At 35.6% G+C, this 13775-nt stretch overlaps 1 protein-coding gene across 9 annotated transcripts in view; it reads left to right on the forward strand.

Moving 5' to 3' along the window:
* ERC2 (ELKS/RAB6-interacting/CAST family member 2) overlaps window positions 1-13775 on the forward strand; it is a 411704-nt gene that overhangs the window by 338490 nt on the left and 59439 nt on the right. For 8 of the 9 annotated variants that reach the window (XR_003571338.1, XR_003571339.1, XR_003571340.1 and 5 more), the window contains one exon: window positions 13179-13369. The exons of the other annotated variant lie outside the window; for it this stretch is intronic. The gene's annotated coding sequence lies outside the window, so the exon portion shown is untranslated. The remainder of the gene's footprint in view (window positions 1-13178; window positions 13370-13775) is intronic. 9 annotated transcript variants of the gene reach the window in all.

Raw genomic sequence — 13775 nt, forward strand, 5'->3', positions numbered from 1 at the left:
AAGGTGGGTGACAGAAAGATCAACTTCTCAATATCTTTACAATCAGTAAAATATTTGCTTTTTAATCCCTGCAAGAGGTTGAATATGCAGCAAGAGATTTGCTAAGTAACAAAAGCTGTAATATGAGTTTCAGTGTTTGATGCTTAGTATATATACCCATATCAGCCAGCTTATAGTATTTTTAGTAATTATTTTGTAATCAATTGCATTTTTCTGCTATGACAGTTTCTTTGAGTGAGCTGCAGAGTCTGAAAGCTTTTACTACAATGCCTAAGTGTCTCAACTTAGGTCACTAAGTTCTGTCACGTTTTTTTTTCATCTACAAGATAAAATCTTGAACTCAAAATAGCAAAGTAAATAAAATAAATAGGGTAAACGAGACAGCTGTGGCTTTTGTGATGAGAAACAGTAACAAAGGATAAATCAGAAAACTGAGGATGATGTGTTGCAATTGAACCTTTATACATATGACAGTTCTCTGTTTAGGATTTTCTCATAATGATTCAAGGTAGTAGAACTTAAAGGTGGAATAGAGTACTGCCAGAATATTTGACTTGTCCTGTAGGCAATTTTTTGACGCAATGGAAGTATTTGGTTTATCTAAATATGTAGAATTTATTGTCCAAGGAGACAAGGTCCATGCATCAGCAGTGTTTACAAAATAATAGTTGTCAGACTCCATGATGGCTTTTTTATTTGACAGAATCTGGTCAGTAAGTTAGTATTTAGAGTAAACATGAAATGGAATGAAATTCAAGAATATTGTTTTGTGAGTCTGATGCAGAAGTCTGAAGTCTGTAGTAACCAGGAATCACAGCTTGTCTTGCTAGAAAGTTAAAGAGTGCCTGATTATTCAGAAAGCTGATGTTGATATGCTTGCCCTTGATTTGGGAAATTTTCCGTGTGTTACTTATTTTCATGTCAACAGGGTAGAATTATGTACTAAAAAAGGTATACAATTATAATGCATTGCAAGCTATTTCATAACAAGTCTTCAAATCATGTTGGTAGTATTCTCTTTTCTGAATAAGGAGATAAACACTTATCCTAGTGTAGGAAATGTTTATCTTAATGACCAAGTATAACTCTGGAGTTATAATCAGCAAATATATCTCTCTGGATTTCAGCAGAGGTTGAGGAAATCTTAGGCAATGTTTTCCTCTTCCCAGTACAAACGACACAGGCTCTGGAGCACCTGTTATTAGGATAAAGGCTATGTACATCTTTCTAAATCATACATTGTTAAAGCCTGCAGTTGTTGTTGCCATTGTAATTCTTTTCAAAGCTCTGTGCACATATGAGATGCTGCATAAGCACTGTGTGCAATACCACCTGGAAATGCTGTTAAGGACAGTCAATGAGGAGGAAAAATCAGTGATGGGGAGTTTGGGTTCTGTAGAAGTAATGATTGGTTTGTGGGTTTTTTACTGGATTTTTTAAAATCTGTGTTTCCAAGGGGAGTTTTCATTTAATTGTTAAGGTATTCTTAAGGATTTAAACATGAAGATCTGTTTAAATAAGGAAGGCTTTTAGTGGAAGAAGAAAAAAATTAATCTAATACCACCTAAAAAAGGCTTCAAAGTCAGTCTGTCATGTTCTTTCTGGCAATGAAGCTCTCACATTATCTTTTTAATGTTGAAATCAGTTCAAGTCAGTGAAATTTCTTTAATGAACTTTAGGGCACATCTTCAAAGAAACCTGCAATTGAACCTGTGGAAAGGCCAATGCCTTTGAACTGTGGAAAAGAAGTTTATCCTAGATTAGCTTGATCTTTTAGTTTACTCTGCCTTCTAATCTAGTAAGAAAGATCTAAGCTTTAAGAACACCCCTGAACTGCAGTGACAACCTAAAAGTAGTGTATTGTTAGGGATAAATTCATTGCTTTCCTTAGGTATTGGCATTTTAAATTTGGAAGGATAGCTAAGTTGTTTATTTTGTACTGTGAACATGACCATTCTGTGTCTCCCTGAGCACTACATTTTCTTTAGTTTTGTTACTACCTTATAAATTGAAAATTTAACTTCATTTTTGTTCTGTTTCTCCCTCTAACATTTCACTGTACTTCCATCCGGTTCACTCTTTCATCACTCAAATGTGGAACAATGTACCTTCAAATGTGAAAGAAATAACAAAATCTGGAACAAATTATGAGGTGATGGAGAAGGGAAATGCAGAGCTGTATGGAAATAAGTACATTAATGCAAAGGCTCTGATGCACATGAGGCTGTTTTGAAGGACACATCATTTTTATTTTGAACTTCTGCTTTTAAATTTCACTGTAATATGATATAACGTTTGCTTGGGTGAGTACTTAAGGAACTTTCAGTGTTAACAGTATTCTTTTCTAGAGAAATTCCATTGGATTTTGGATTTTGTACTCTTTCCAGGTTACAATAGGAAAAACATGGAAGAGATTTTTAATAGAAAAACAACACTCAGTGGCTTGCAGCTGGCAATCACAATGCCTCTACTGCTGCTTTTATTTTATTAAGTGGAACAGGTCAATTCAGTATCAGTGCTCATTGTGTTCCTTCTCTTTTTTTGGCAAAAAAGTTAAATGACCACTAGTTTCTTCCTGTTAATTATTCCGTGAAATGTCTTTTAAAAACCATCTCATTTTGTGAAATCAAGCAGGACAAGAAGGGTTATCACTCAGCTGGCAATGGAAAATAAACCTTTTGTCTGTAATACTGACTTCCCCAGTGACATTATGTGGTGCCTACTTTTAATTTTGGATTAATAAGAATTAAGACTATGCAAAAAGAAAGGCAGAGTTAGATAGAAAAACTCATCCCGGTGAAATAAATTGTATTTATAAAACTGGATTTTTGAAAGGGGAAGTATTGAAGAGAACAATAAAATGTAATTGAAGGAACAGTGAATAAGTGTTTATCCATCATTAAAAATATAAATTATGCTATATTTTCCTCTCTTGTATTTTATTTTGAGTTTAAATCCTTGACCTTTTAAGGTCAATGGGAATTTAACCACTGACTTGATTGGCACTATTTCAACCTTCGTCTCTGAGAAGCAGTTTCTGCTTTTTATTATTCTTTCAAAATGGTATCCTTCCTTTTCTTCTCTCGCTCCAGTTTCCTAAGGATTTATAATCTTTTGTATCAAAAGGAAATTTTTCCCTGATACATACTGTATAGCTGAAATCAAGAACCAGGCAGAAAACTTGCTGTCCTAATGGGCTGATTCCAGCAGAGCAGACGTTTTGAATCTGGACTTTCTTAGTTATTGAGGGTACAGGATTTTGAATGCTTTTATCCTTTTATTGGTGAATGCACTAAAGTGCATGCAGACAGAGAATGTTAAAGTGGCAGTCAGATAAACTTGTTAAAGCAGTGGGAGTTTTTCCTTTCCTTCTACGTGACTTTATCATCACAGTGGAGTTAAAAGGCAATTAGCCCTTCAGCTCTTTTCTGGCCAGTTTATTGGCATTTTACACACAACTGTTGAATAGACAGTGCCATATTAAAAATTCCAATGAAGCTGGCCTGGGGATAACAGACTCTAAAGTTCTGGTTAATGTAGGTTTCCTTGAGAGGGACTATTGCCAAAAAGCTCAAGTGAAATTATCTAAAAACAGTACCTATGTTGCGTGTACTCATAGTTGATGGAAAATTGTAGTAGTCTTGCTACATGCTGTGTTACATTTCCAGGGAAATATTTTTATAAAGAGTGTTTGATGAAAAAGTTTATTCCTTTAGTAATAACAGGCTACCCACTGTGTTACTTAAGGCAATGAACATAGTGAGTAGAATGAGACATTTTCATCATCATAACAACAATCATACCTGCTTTGCATTTCTGTAATTTTCATCTGAGGTCATTAAAACACTTTACAAATATGGATTACTTATTTCTCTCAGTATAGGAGAAGAGGAGGGCAGATTATTATGACAAGTTTTGACCAAATTTAGTCCAAATGTATTTTGGTTTTAGTTTGTTTTTTTGTGTTTTAGTTTGTTTGTTTGTTTAGCATTGTAAAGAAAATATTGTGGGAGTTTTTTCTCATTTCAGTGTCGATAGAAAAATCAAAGATTTTATAGATCTGAGACTATTATTGTATCTTCATTCATTGCTTCTATGAACAATTTTAAATTTTTTTAATTTAATTCTAAAATTTTTTAATTTAAAAATTTAAAATTTTGGAGCTGTTTTTTATTTACTGATGTTAGACTGAGAAATCCATTGAAGTCTGTGTGTGTGATTGAGAACCAGATGGTGAAAACAAAGAGTAGATCTGATATTTTTGACCTGACCATATGTACTGCTCAAACCTCTCTAAGCTGCATGTCACCTGACTGTGACATCAACAGAAAGACTCCTTGGAAGTCCATCTGATTTTTTGATCAGATCCATTTCAAATTAGGGAAGGAAAGCTGGCATGTTTAAAGAATCCAAGCCCTATTTTCAGTATGTTTGCATGGCAACTCCAGAGGGCACTCAGATTTTGTTCAGAGACTACGTGATGGATTTATGTTCTGGTGTGCCTTAACAATAAACAGAGCAAACCAAAATGCCTTCATTTGCTCAGGTATATAAGGTAGCAGCATTTCTTTCAGTGCACGTTACAAGTTGAAGTGATCCCCCATAAAACCAGGTTTATTTTAAATGGTGCATACCTGTATTTCAACTGTCTCTCTTAAACAGCTCAAACTTTGCTTCTGATACTCACAAGCCATCATTAAAGTTGTCTTAACTTTTGTCTTTTAATACAGCAAATGCATATTGCAAGTAATGGGTACTGAATTGTAAATTGAAAGTCTGGAAGTTAGTGCTAGATTTAAAGTAGCTCATATAGTTTTTATTTTGGTGTCCTTTTGGGTAAATGTTACAGCACTTCTCAGTTATACAGCCATTTACTGCCTTTTCTGTAGCACCTCACTGCTGTTCCATGCTTGCTACCTATTATACTAAATATATTCTTGGGTTGCATATTAAATGGGACAGCAACTGTGGTAGAGACAAGCAGTTCTGTTATTGGTTAACTTAGGTCTATCCATTCTCTTGGTTCAGATTTCTTATGTGCTAAAAAATTACGGAGACCAAAATATAGTGATTGTGTGAATTGCTGTTAGTTCAGTCATGATCTGTCTGAGATGCAGAGAGCACTCTCAGCAACTTCAGAGCAGTGAAAACTCTGCCATCGTGGTGGTTAAAGTATCTGGTCATCAGGAGCAAAACCAGTGCTGAAGCACCAGGAGTGATTCTGAGATTTAGGCCAGCTCTAACAGTTTTCTGGGCTGCCAGGAAAAAGGTAATTTTTTCACATCTACAAAGCGAGGAAACTAAAATGTACAATTTTACTTTATAGAGATGTGTCAAATGTAACATACTGAAGTCTATACAACTGTTTTAAAAATGAAAAGGGCTATAAAATCTGAAGAACTTTACACAAGGAAGCCTAATGCATTAGAACAAATGACCAAGACATCTGCAACAAAGACTTTTGAAACTGTGCCCAGTGTCTGTGCACCATCTTTTCTCACACAGATAATAATACTCTTCTCAAATCACAAAGAAAATTCTGAGAGCAGTTTATTAGTGTTCTAGGGAGAGCTGTATGTAGTGATGAGCAGCACAGAGAAGCCCAGGAAAGTTTCAGGGAGATGCTTGGGAAAAGCAGCATTTTAAAACTTTGGTAACATTGCAAGCTACTGCACCCTGTAAGGAACATTTATCCTGGAGTGAAAAATAACGTGTGATCATTAGTTAGAAATAGCCATAATTTATAGACAGCAGGGGGCAGAATTAAGGTTGCAAGGACAGCTATAAAACTGGCATTTCCAAGCATCTGAAGGGCTATTTATGTTCAAACTCAAACACGCATTTAAATTTCAATATTTGAATGGTATAGAATTTGTTGCAAATAATGTTTTATGTGTGGAAAAAAGTATGTTTAAAGCACTTGGAAGATAAGTGTGATTGTTCATTTATTACAAAAGTGAATTTGTCTAAAAGCTAATTTTAATTAGTTTCAGCTAATGTTAAACACTTTATTGTTTGTGCATAAATTGGTCCAGCTTCCTAAAGGGAGAACATCAAACAAATCCTTCCTTGAAAGTCAGACCTCTTTTTCTTACTTTCTGAACTGCAGAAAATACTGCAGATAACTGCAGCTTTTTATTTCCAACCTGACCTTCCACGTTCTGAAACTAATTTGCCATACTGCTTCTCAAAGTCTGCTCAAGGACTTCCTTTAGCAGAGTAATGTGGTTCTTATTAAGTACATCCTATAAGACCCAGGAGGATTGCATGCAAAGAAAATAAGACGGAAACACAAATGAATTTCCATCCTCCAGTCAGATATATGATATTGATGACCAGGATGTATATGAAAGATATTGTAAAGAAGACAAAGCAAAAGAATTAAAGCAAATGTCTGACAAATTGGCTGTCTTCGGATGCAGGGATGACAAGGGGTCTGTACAGCTGAGTAGAAGACATGTAGGCATCAAGCCAAATCGTTATATAGTCAACAAGTCTCTTTGAATCACATGGTTATGTGTAACCTTGATTTTAAATAAGGCCTCACTTGAAATTACATCATGATGAACAACTTAAAAGCCATGAAGTTTTACGTGAAAACTGATAGTTTCTCTTAACTCCAAATGTTGTTTTTCACCGATATGATTTTTTAGATTTTTACGAGGATAACGAGATATTCTGTTGAAGAGAAACTTCTTTAGGAGATAATTTCCCTAATTTTTAATTAGGTGCACTAAATATAAGTAGTTGTGAAAACAGCAGCTTTAATTTCAAAGAAGTTTCTTCCTTTAGTTATTTTTTTTCCTATAAGGTGACAAAATAATGTCACACTAGCATAATTTGATGGAATAATGCATTGAAATAGCTTCAATATACTATGATCTCTACAACTTGTGATATTCTCATTCTAATGTAGCTAAATATAGATTTCAGAGGTTTTACCAGGCACTTGGTTGATGAGGAATATTTACCCTCTGTATGTGACTCAGTGCAAGTGTATTTAAGTGAATGGACTCTGGAATTATCAGTATTTTTAATTTCATTCTTCAGCAAGATGCAGAATTTAGGTAATCAGGATTCTAATATGATTTTCCTATTAATCTGTTTTAAACCATGAAATCTGATATTTTCACCATGACTAATCCATGAAATTTGTCAACTTTGTCTGTGATTTACACAAGCTCTATTTATAAAGAGAACTTTTTTGAGTCCTAAGGCATGGAATATTATTTCCCAGCATGCTTTTAGTGTCTTTTTACTAACAAGTATAAACAAAATGTGCTCATTGACTATATTATTATTTCAAGATCAGGAGGTAAAACATGAGGAATGTTGAAGAGTATATTCCCCATAGCAGTGTATATTAGTCTTAAGCCATTAAGAAGAAAATAGCCTATCGTATCAGAGTTGGTAAGAATGGTTGTGATCATAAAGTTTACCTAAAATAATTGGATAACTTGCATGTAGATTAAAAACATATGTGATTCTTGTATGTCTTTATGCTGAGGCTTTAGAATTAATTGCTGTCAGCATAAACCAGACCAAACAAAAATAGATTTGCATCAATTATTTGTAATGGGAGGGGAAAAAAAAGCTTGAATGACAGTGAGGATAACTCTGTTTTGTATTTGGGGGGAAATGGCTGCACAATGTTCACATGCAGGAGTGCAATTTACTATATATGGGAAAGAATAAAGATCCTTTATGTAAATGCAATAACAGGCAAGTAATACCTTCAAAAGGAAAGAAAAAAAGTCTCTTGTGTGCAGAAGGTTTGTCTACTCCAGCTGTCCTCTCTCACTTGTTGAGGGGGAAGACATTTGGGGAAAGGCCAAAACACAGATATTCACAAAGCATCCAATTTTTAGCTCAGCACAATGTCTTAATCAGCTTTTACAGAGCTGTTCTGCTCTGTACCAAACATGTTATAAATGTGCAGCACATCCGTACATGTAAATAAGTCACACTCCCTGTGGTGATGAGAACAAGATGACTGCAGATTTCAGTAACAGCACAATGCTGCAGGTAATAGAAAAGCAGCACTGCCTCGTTGGTTTTCAGCTGAGCAGGGGGCTAGAGCAGGAGCTGCTGAATGCCAGGGCTGTCTATCCATCATTCCAAATTTCTGATCATACTGTTTTGTGAAAGATCTCCAGAAATCATAAATGTTAAGATCACAGATGGCCAACTTGTTGCAGGATCCATGGGCAAGCTAGATAGCAAGAACTTGATGCTCTGTAATCTGGTCTTTCTTCAGCAGAAATGACCCTAGATCTATTTACATGTCCATCAAATTGTCAAAATGCAGACATCATCTGTCATGGTTGTGTGACGTGAAATGTCCGCTCTGTGGTGAGATTAAAGGTGAGCTTCTGGTCATGCCTGGAGAAAGGTGAGGGAATACTGTGTGCCTGGGTGTCTGCTGCAAATGTTCTTATGTGGTTGCCCAAGCCATGGCAGGGGAACTCTGTGCCTTTGGGATTCTGATTTGTCTTTTCTCTGTCCTGCTTCCTTAATCTCTGTAACTCATGTTCTGGAAGGCACAACTGCCTTTTAAACTGATTTCTGAATGAAAACAGTCAGCTGGATAGTTGATATCTGGAGAAGTGATGAAGTATAAACAAATGCCTGTGAGGTTCCAGAAAGTATAAAGCCATCCCTGATGACAAAGTGAATTCCAAACAGCTACTTACTATTCTTCATGTTGTGATTAGTCGGAGTATCAGATAAAATTAGCTGCCAAGAAGTATAAAAAACCCAACCTTTGGGGGGTGGAAGAAGGATGGGGTATTTCTTCCTGTAAACTGCAATTATCCTATGGAACTTCTAGCTACGTGCCAAAGTTTTTCCTGGTTTAAAAAAAAAAAAAAATTGATGAATTCGTGGGGGGGGGGAGGGGGTGGGAAATCCATCAGGGGCCATGTTAAATGCTGAGATACAATTTGCAATGGATAAAATCTGTGCTGTGGAGGTTGCTTAAGCTGGAGACCGTCCCACCACAGGAGAAGGGGTACTGTGTGACGGGACCTGAGGTGTGCTCCAGTGTTCTCTAGCTCTCTCAGGCCTCCAGCAGTCACTGCACCACTCAGCCATTCTTATTTCATAATGTTCTGAGAGTCTAGGGGAAGTGTGACCTCTGTTTCAGGCTGAAATCAGACCTCAACATTATAATTTATTTTGAACTTACTAAAGTATGTTTAGTCCAAAAGGATATTTTGTGGAGGACAGAGAAGAATATGGGGAAGACATAAATGTTTTACACACAATATTTTGCACTTCCCCAGCTAAAAAGCAATTAAATACATTTTCTTCTAATTGCTCATAGCATAAGACGGAAAATAGGCGGAACCTCAGCCTTTTAAAAGATATTTTGAAAATAGTAAGAGCGAAAAATAGATGTTAAGAATTAAAGTCAGATTTAATAAAATCCCATTGAATTTAAAAATCAAAATGATATATTGAGCATCTTACTTTAATATCTCAGTATGTCTCTTTACAAATGCAACTGTTCCTTTCACAACCTTAAAACTTGTCTAATACTCCTGCTATATGGAATTTTTGAGTAACCAGTGGGGTTCATGGATTCTGTTACTCATTCTGGGTATCCTGGATATGTGGAGCTAATATTTTTATGTATATTTAATGTAATATACACTGAATTGCTCAAGACAGAATTGAAGCTGTGTCAAACTATGAAAGATCTTTGCTTTTTCTGTTTCCTGAATCATTAAGCAAATTCTACTGTATTTTCTGCATTTAGGCTCTTAAAATTATTGTCTTAATGTTAGAAATAATTCTGTTCTACATGATTAACGTGACATGTTCGTGTAAGACAAAATGGTCTTCAGTGTAAATTAGGCCTATAGAATTTACCTAAATGTGTGTTGCTTATGAGATTTCTCCAGCAAGGCCTTTTCCTAAGGCATACATTTATCAGCTGAAATCTTGATTGTTTTGCCTGTATTATGTCACTCACGTCTGGCAAGAACAGCATCCTGCTGTTTGTGAAGCTGACCTCCTGCTGCTATTTAGCCACTTGTAGGATTCTATCCCAATTCCTCTAATCCACTCTGTTTCAATAGCACCATATTTGGGCTCCTTCACAGATTCTTTTGCTGCTCTGTTTGGGATGCTCTATGAGCTGAATTAGAATTTTAATGTTCCGTTCAAAACAGAAGGAACCTTTTTGTTAAATGAGAATATAAGGAATAATCTCCTCCGCTCTCTTGGACAGAATTTCTACACATGCACTAAATTATTTTCCTTCAAACTTTTGTCCAGAAGTTTGGGGCACTATTTCAATATATTGGCTCACTTTGTATAAATCAGATCCAATTTGAGGTTTAATGTTGCAGTAAGGCCTGCTACCACCTGAAGTTGTTTCTTTCCTGTTGTAACTCCTCATTCAAAGTTCAGTGCTCCTTGCTTCCATTATGTCAAGGGTTTACTGAAATCTTTTCAAGCTCCTTGTGCAAGTCAGGCCTAATTAAAGCAGAGAACTGAAAGGACTCCAAAAATGGTGTTAGAAATGACACCAAAGCACAAAGTGCACTGTAGGTATTTTTGCCATACTTTCATGAAGTCAGCAAAAATTTGCATATGTATTTTTCCAGTAGCTATTTTCTGATCCCCATGTAAAACAAGGTTAGAGAAAACAACTTAAAGCTTGATTGGTGTATAGATATATATGTATACAAAAATATGTACACACATCTATCTATATATCTATATCTATATCTATATATGTTATCTGTCCCTTTACTTCACAGCTAAGCCTATTACTGGATCTATTTGTGGCTAAAATAGCAATTGAAGAAAAAAAATGGGATAGCAAAACATGATCCTTTTTAACACAGAGCTTCTAGGCTTACACTTGCTTTAAGAATTGTTCTTTAGAGAATGGGACTTAGTTTACTGAAAATAAAACATGTGGTTGAATTATAATTTTATTCTACAAAAGAAAGAAGTTCCTTGGACACACTCTAATACTGCTTGAGTCTTTGTTGTACAGTTTGAAAAAAATCTTCAGTGCAATATATATAACCCTAAGTGTATAAAGGGAAAAAAGACATTATCAGGATGAAACATATTTTAACAACTTCACAGTATCTCTCACTTGTACCAAACTTCCCACTCTGGAAAATTCAGAATGTTTTTTAGAGCACATACCATGTTTGCTTCAGCTCTAGCTTTCTGTCATCCAAAATTCCCTCAAGGTGCTGGATCATCATCAGCAGGAGCCACTGGGCCCAAGACGCGATGAGAAACACCATCCCATGGATGGGGTTAGGGATGCAAGTGGAAGCTGGAAAAGACAACGGCTACAGGAGAGAGAAGAAAAAGGCTTCAGAAAGTGAAGGTGAAACAGGGAGAGAGGTAGTAAGGCATGGGAGGAGGCAGAGGAAACCATACTGAAGAAATGAAAGGGGACAAAGAAAATGTACTATGTGACCTCCTTTCTTGTGTTTAGCAACGGATATGTGTATATGATTTGTTCACAAATGTGTTAACATTTCTAATGATGGCACATGTAAGAAAGACGTTTAAAAACTTTTATCAAGGGATTTATTCTATGTAATACAAAATGAAGAGGTTTGTAAGTGATCCATCTATGCAGTATCAGTGGGAAGACTTGTGGTTCTGCTGCTCCTTCTCTGTTTGTACTTCAAAATTAATTGAAAGCCTCATTGTTTTGTTTAAACTGTGAAAGCTTCCAAGGTCAATGAGTGAGGTAATTGACCTGCCTGTTGTAGGACAAAAATATGTATGTTAAATTGCATAATTAGTTTTAATTACATAATTATGGTGTTTAATGTGGGGGGGTCAAAGGTTACTATTACATTTAGAAGTCATGGCAAGAAACACAAAAATAAGCAACATAGTTTAATTCTGTGTTTCTTTGGGTTTTAAAAAAAAGGGTTCTCTGTGATCTATCCTTGAACTTGGATATTTGATGATTATAGTAAATAATATATTGCTGTTACACTTTTTGGAATCATAGAGACACCTTTGTAAATGACTAAGTGACTTTACCAAAGACTTCATTTAGGTTTAGAGTACACGAAAGTTAATCAACAGTGGGAACTCAACTGACAGCAATTTAATCTGATTGGGTAAGGTAATTACATGATTACCAGGAGTGTTTATATATGAAGAAGGATATTTTTATTGGAAAAAACCCTAATTGCTTTCTTACCAAGAAGAGAAAAAAACAAACAAATTTGTTGTAGCAGGTTAAGAGTACATCCTTCGTTCCTTGAAACAACTGCTTTTCATATTTTAGTGACAAAATGTGCTCATAATTCTTTGAAAATCTGCACCAGGATAATGTTATGAGTTCCTCTGTTTCTGAACTTGAAATAATGCCATGAATATCTTGGGTTTTGTTAAGCAGCTCATTGGTTATATATCTATTGTGTGAAAGCCTAAAGATGTCAGAATGCTTGTAATTCATTATCTCTTTTTACTGTGTGTAAACACTGTTGCTTAAACACAGATTGGTTTCACCAAACTTAAACCTAAAGGTCCATTATACTAATGGATATTTCTGTGAAGGAGGGTAGTATTTGTTTTTCCATGATGGTAAAAAGAAAAAGCACAATGTAAAAGATAGGTAGATAAAAGATGGTGTTCCTAAATTTTAGAAGAAAAAGTAACACTGAATGGTCCTTCAGCAAAAGCTCTTTCATTCTGTTGACAATGAAGGGAGTGTTGGGAGATGTATCTTCATTAACAAACATTAACCTCTGTGCTTACCCCCCTAAAGTGCACCAGAGAGTAGAATCCCATTTGGCTAATAAATACTGGCTTACTCCAAAGCCTTTTTAAATTATTGGCCAGGCCTGGCCTTGGCACTTGGTAGAGTGGTGTTAGGTGCCAAAAAATAAATACTGAAACTTACAAGAATAACTTCATATCTCGTCAGTAACTATTGAACATATTCTGCCAATGGAAATGGGGTACAATGCTCTGAAGCCTGACTTCTGAGGAATTGAAAGTTAACGAACTAAATGTTAAATGAGAAATTAATGAATTTTTAAAATTAAATATAACATTATGGGAAGAAATTCTCAGATATATGCCATGTTATGAAAATAACTTTTTCTTCCTTGTGCTTATTTTTCCCTAAATAAGTGCTTTAGAAAATATTACAACTTTGAATTGTTTTTCTAAACCAGATGATCCAGTCACTGTTGGAGGCACATAGCCACGGCAAAATCTCATGCTGTACATTGATCACCTGTCCAACCTTTGCCTAGAGTGTGATCCCCAGTTCCTTCAAGAGATCCATCTTTACCTGTCTATAAAGAAGAAGAGGAGGAGGGAGACATCTGGGATATTCAAGTATCAAAGTTTAACACCAGAGCAGGTTGAATCTTGATTTATATTATTATCTATGTATGTTGCTAGTATTGACTTGGATATTTGGCTGAAGATTTTTTTTTTTCAGTAATTATATAATATGCTCTGAAGTTTTACCGGTGTTAAAGCATTTTTGTTTAGACTGCCCACTTACTGAAACTGCACGTGTATTTGTCACAGTTCTGTGGTGTGAATCCAAAGTCACTCTGCTGTTAAGGAAGTTAGTACTGAACATGCCTGGCAGTCTGTGCCTCTCTCTTGAGTGTATACTGGCCACAGAGACTAAAATGGCTTCTTTAAAACTGTTCAGTGTACTGTAGTTGTAGCATTCTGTGTTGAGCACACAACTAAATCCAGGTCCCCAGCAAAGATGGTTTCATTCGCTTGTTAAACTTGCTTCTTACTCTTCCTCT

Source organism: Empidonax traillii, unplaced genomic scaffold (assembly GCF_003031625.1).
Source record: "Empidonax traillii isolate 1590-97213 ecotype Southwest subspecies unplaced genomic scaffold, ASM303162v1 scaffold155:size2260171, whole genome shotgun sequence".
Lineage (NCBI taxonomy): Eukaryota > Metazoa > Chordata > Aves > Passeriformes > Tyrannidae > Empidonax > Empidonax traillii.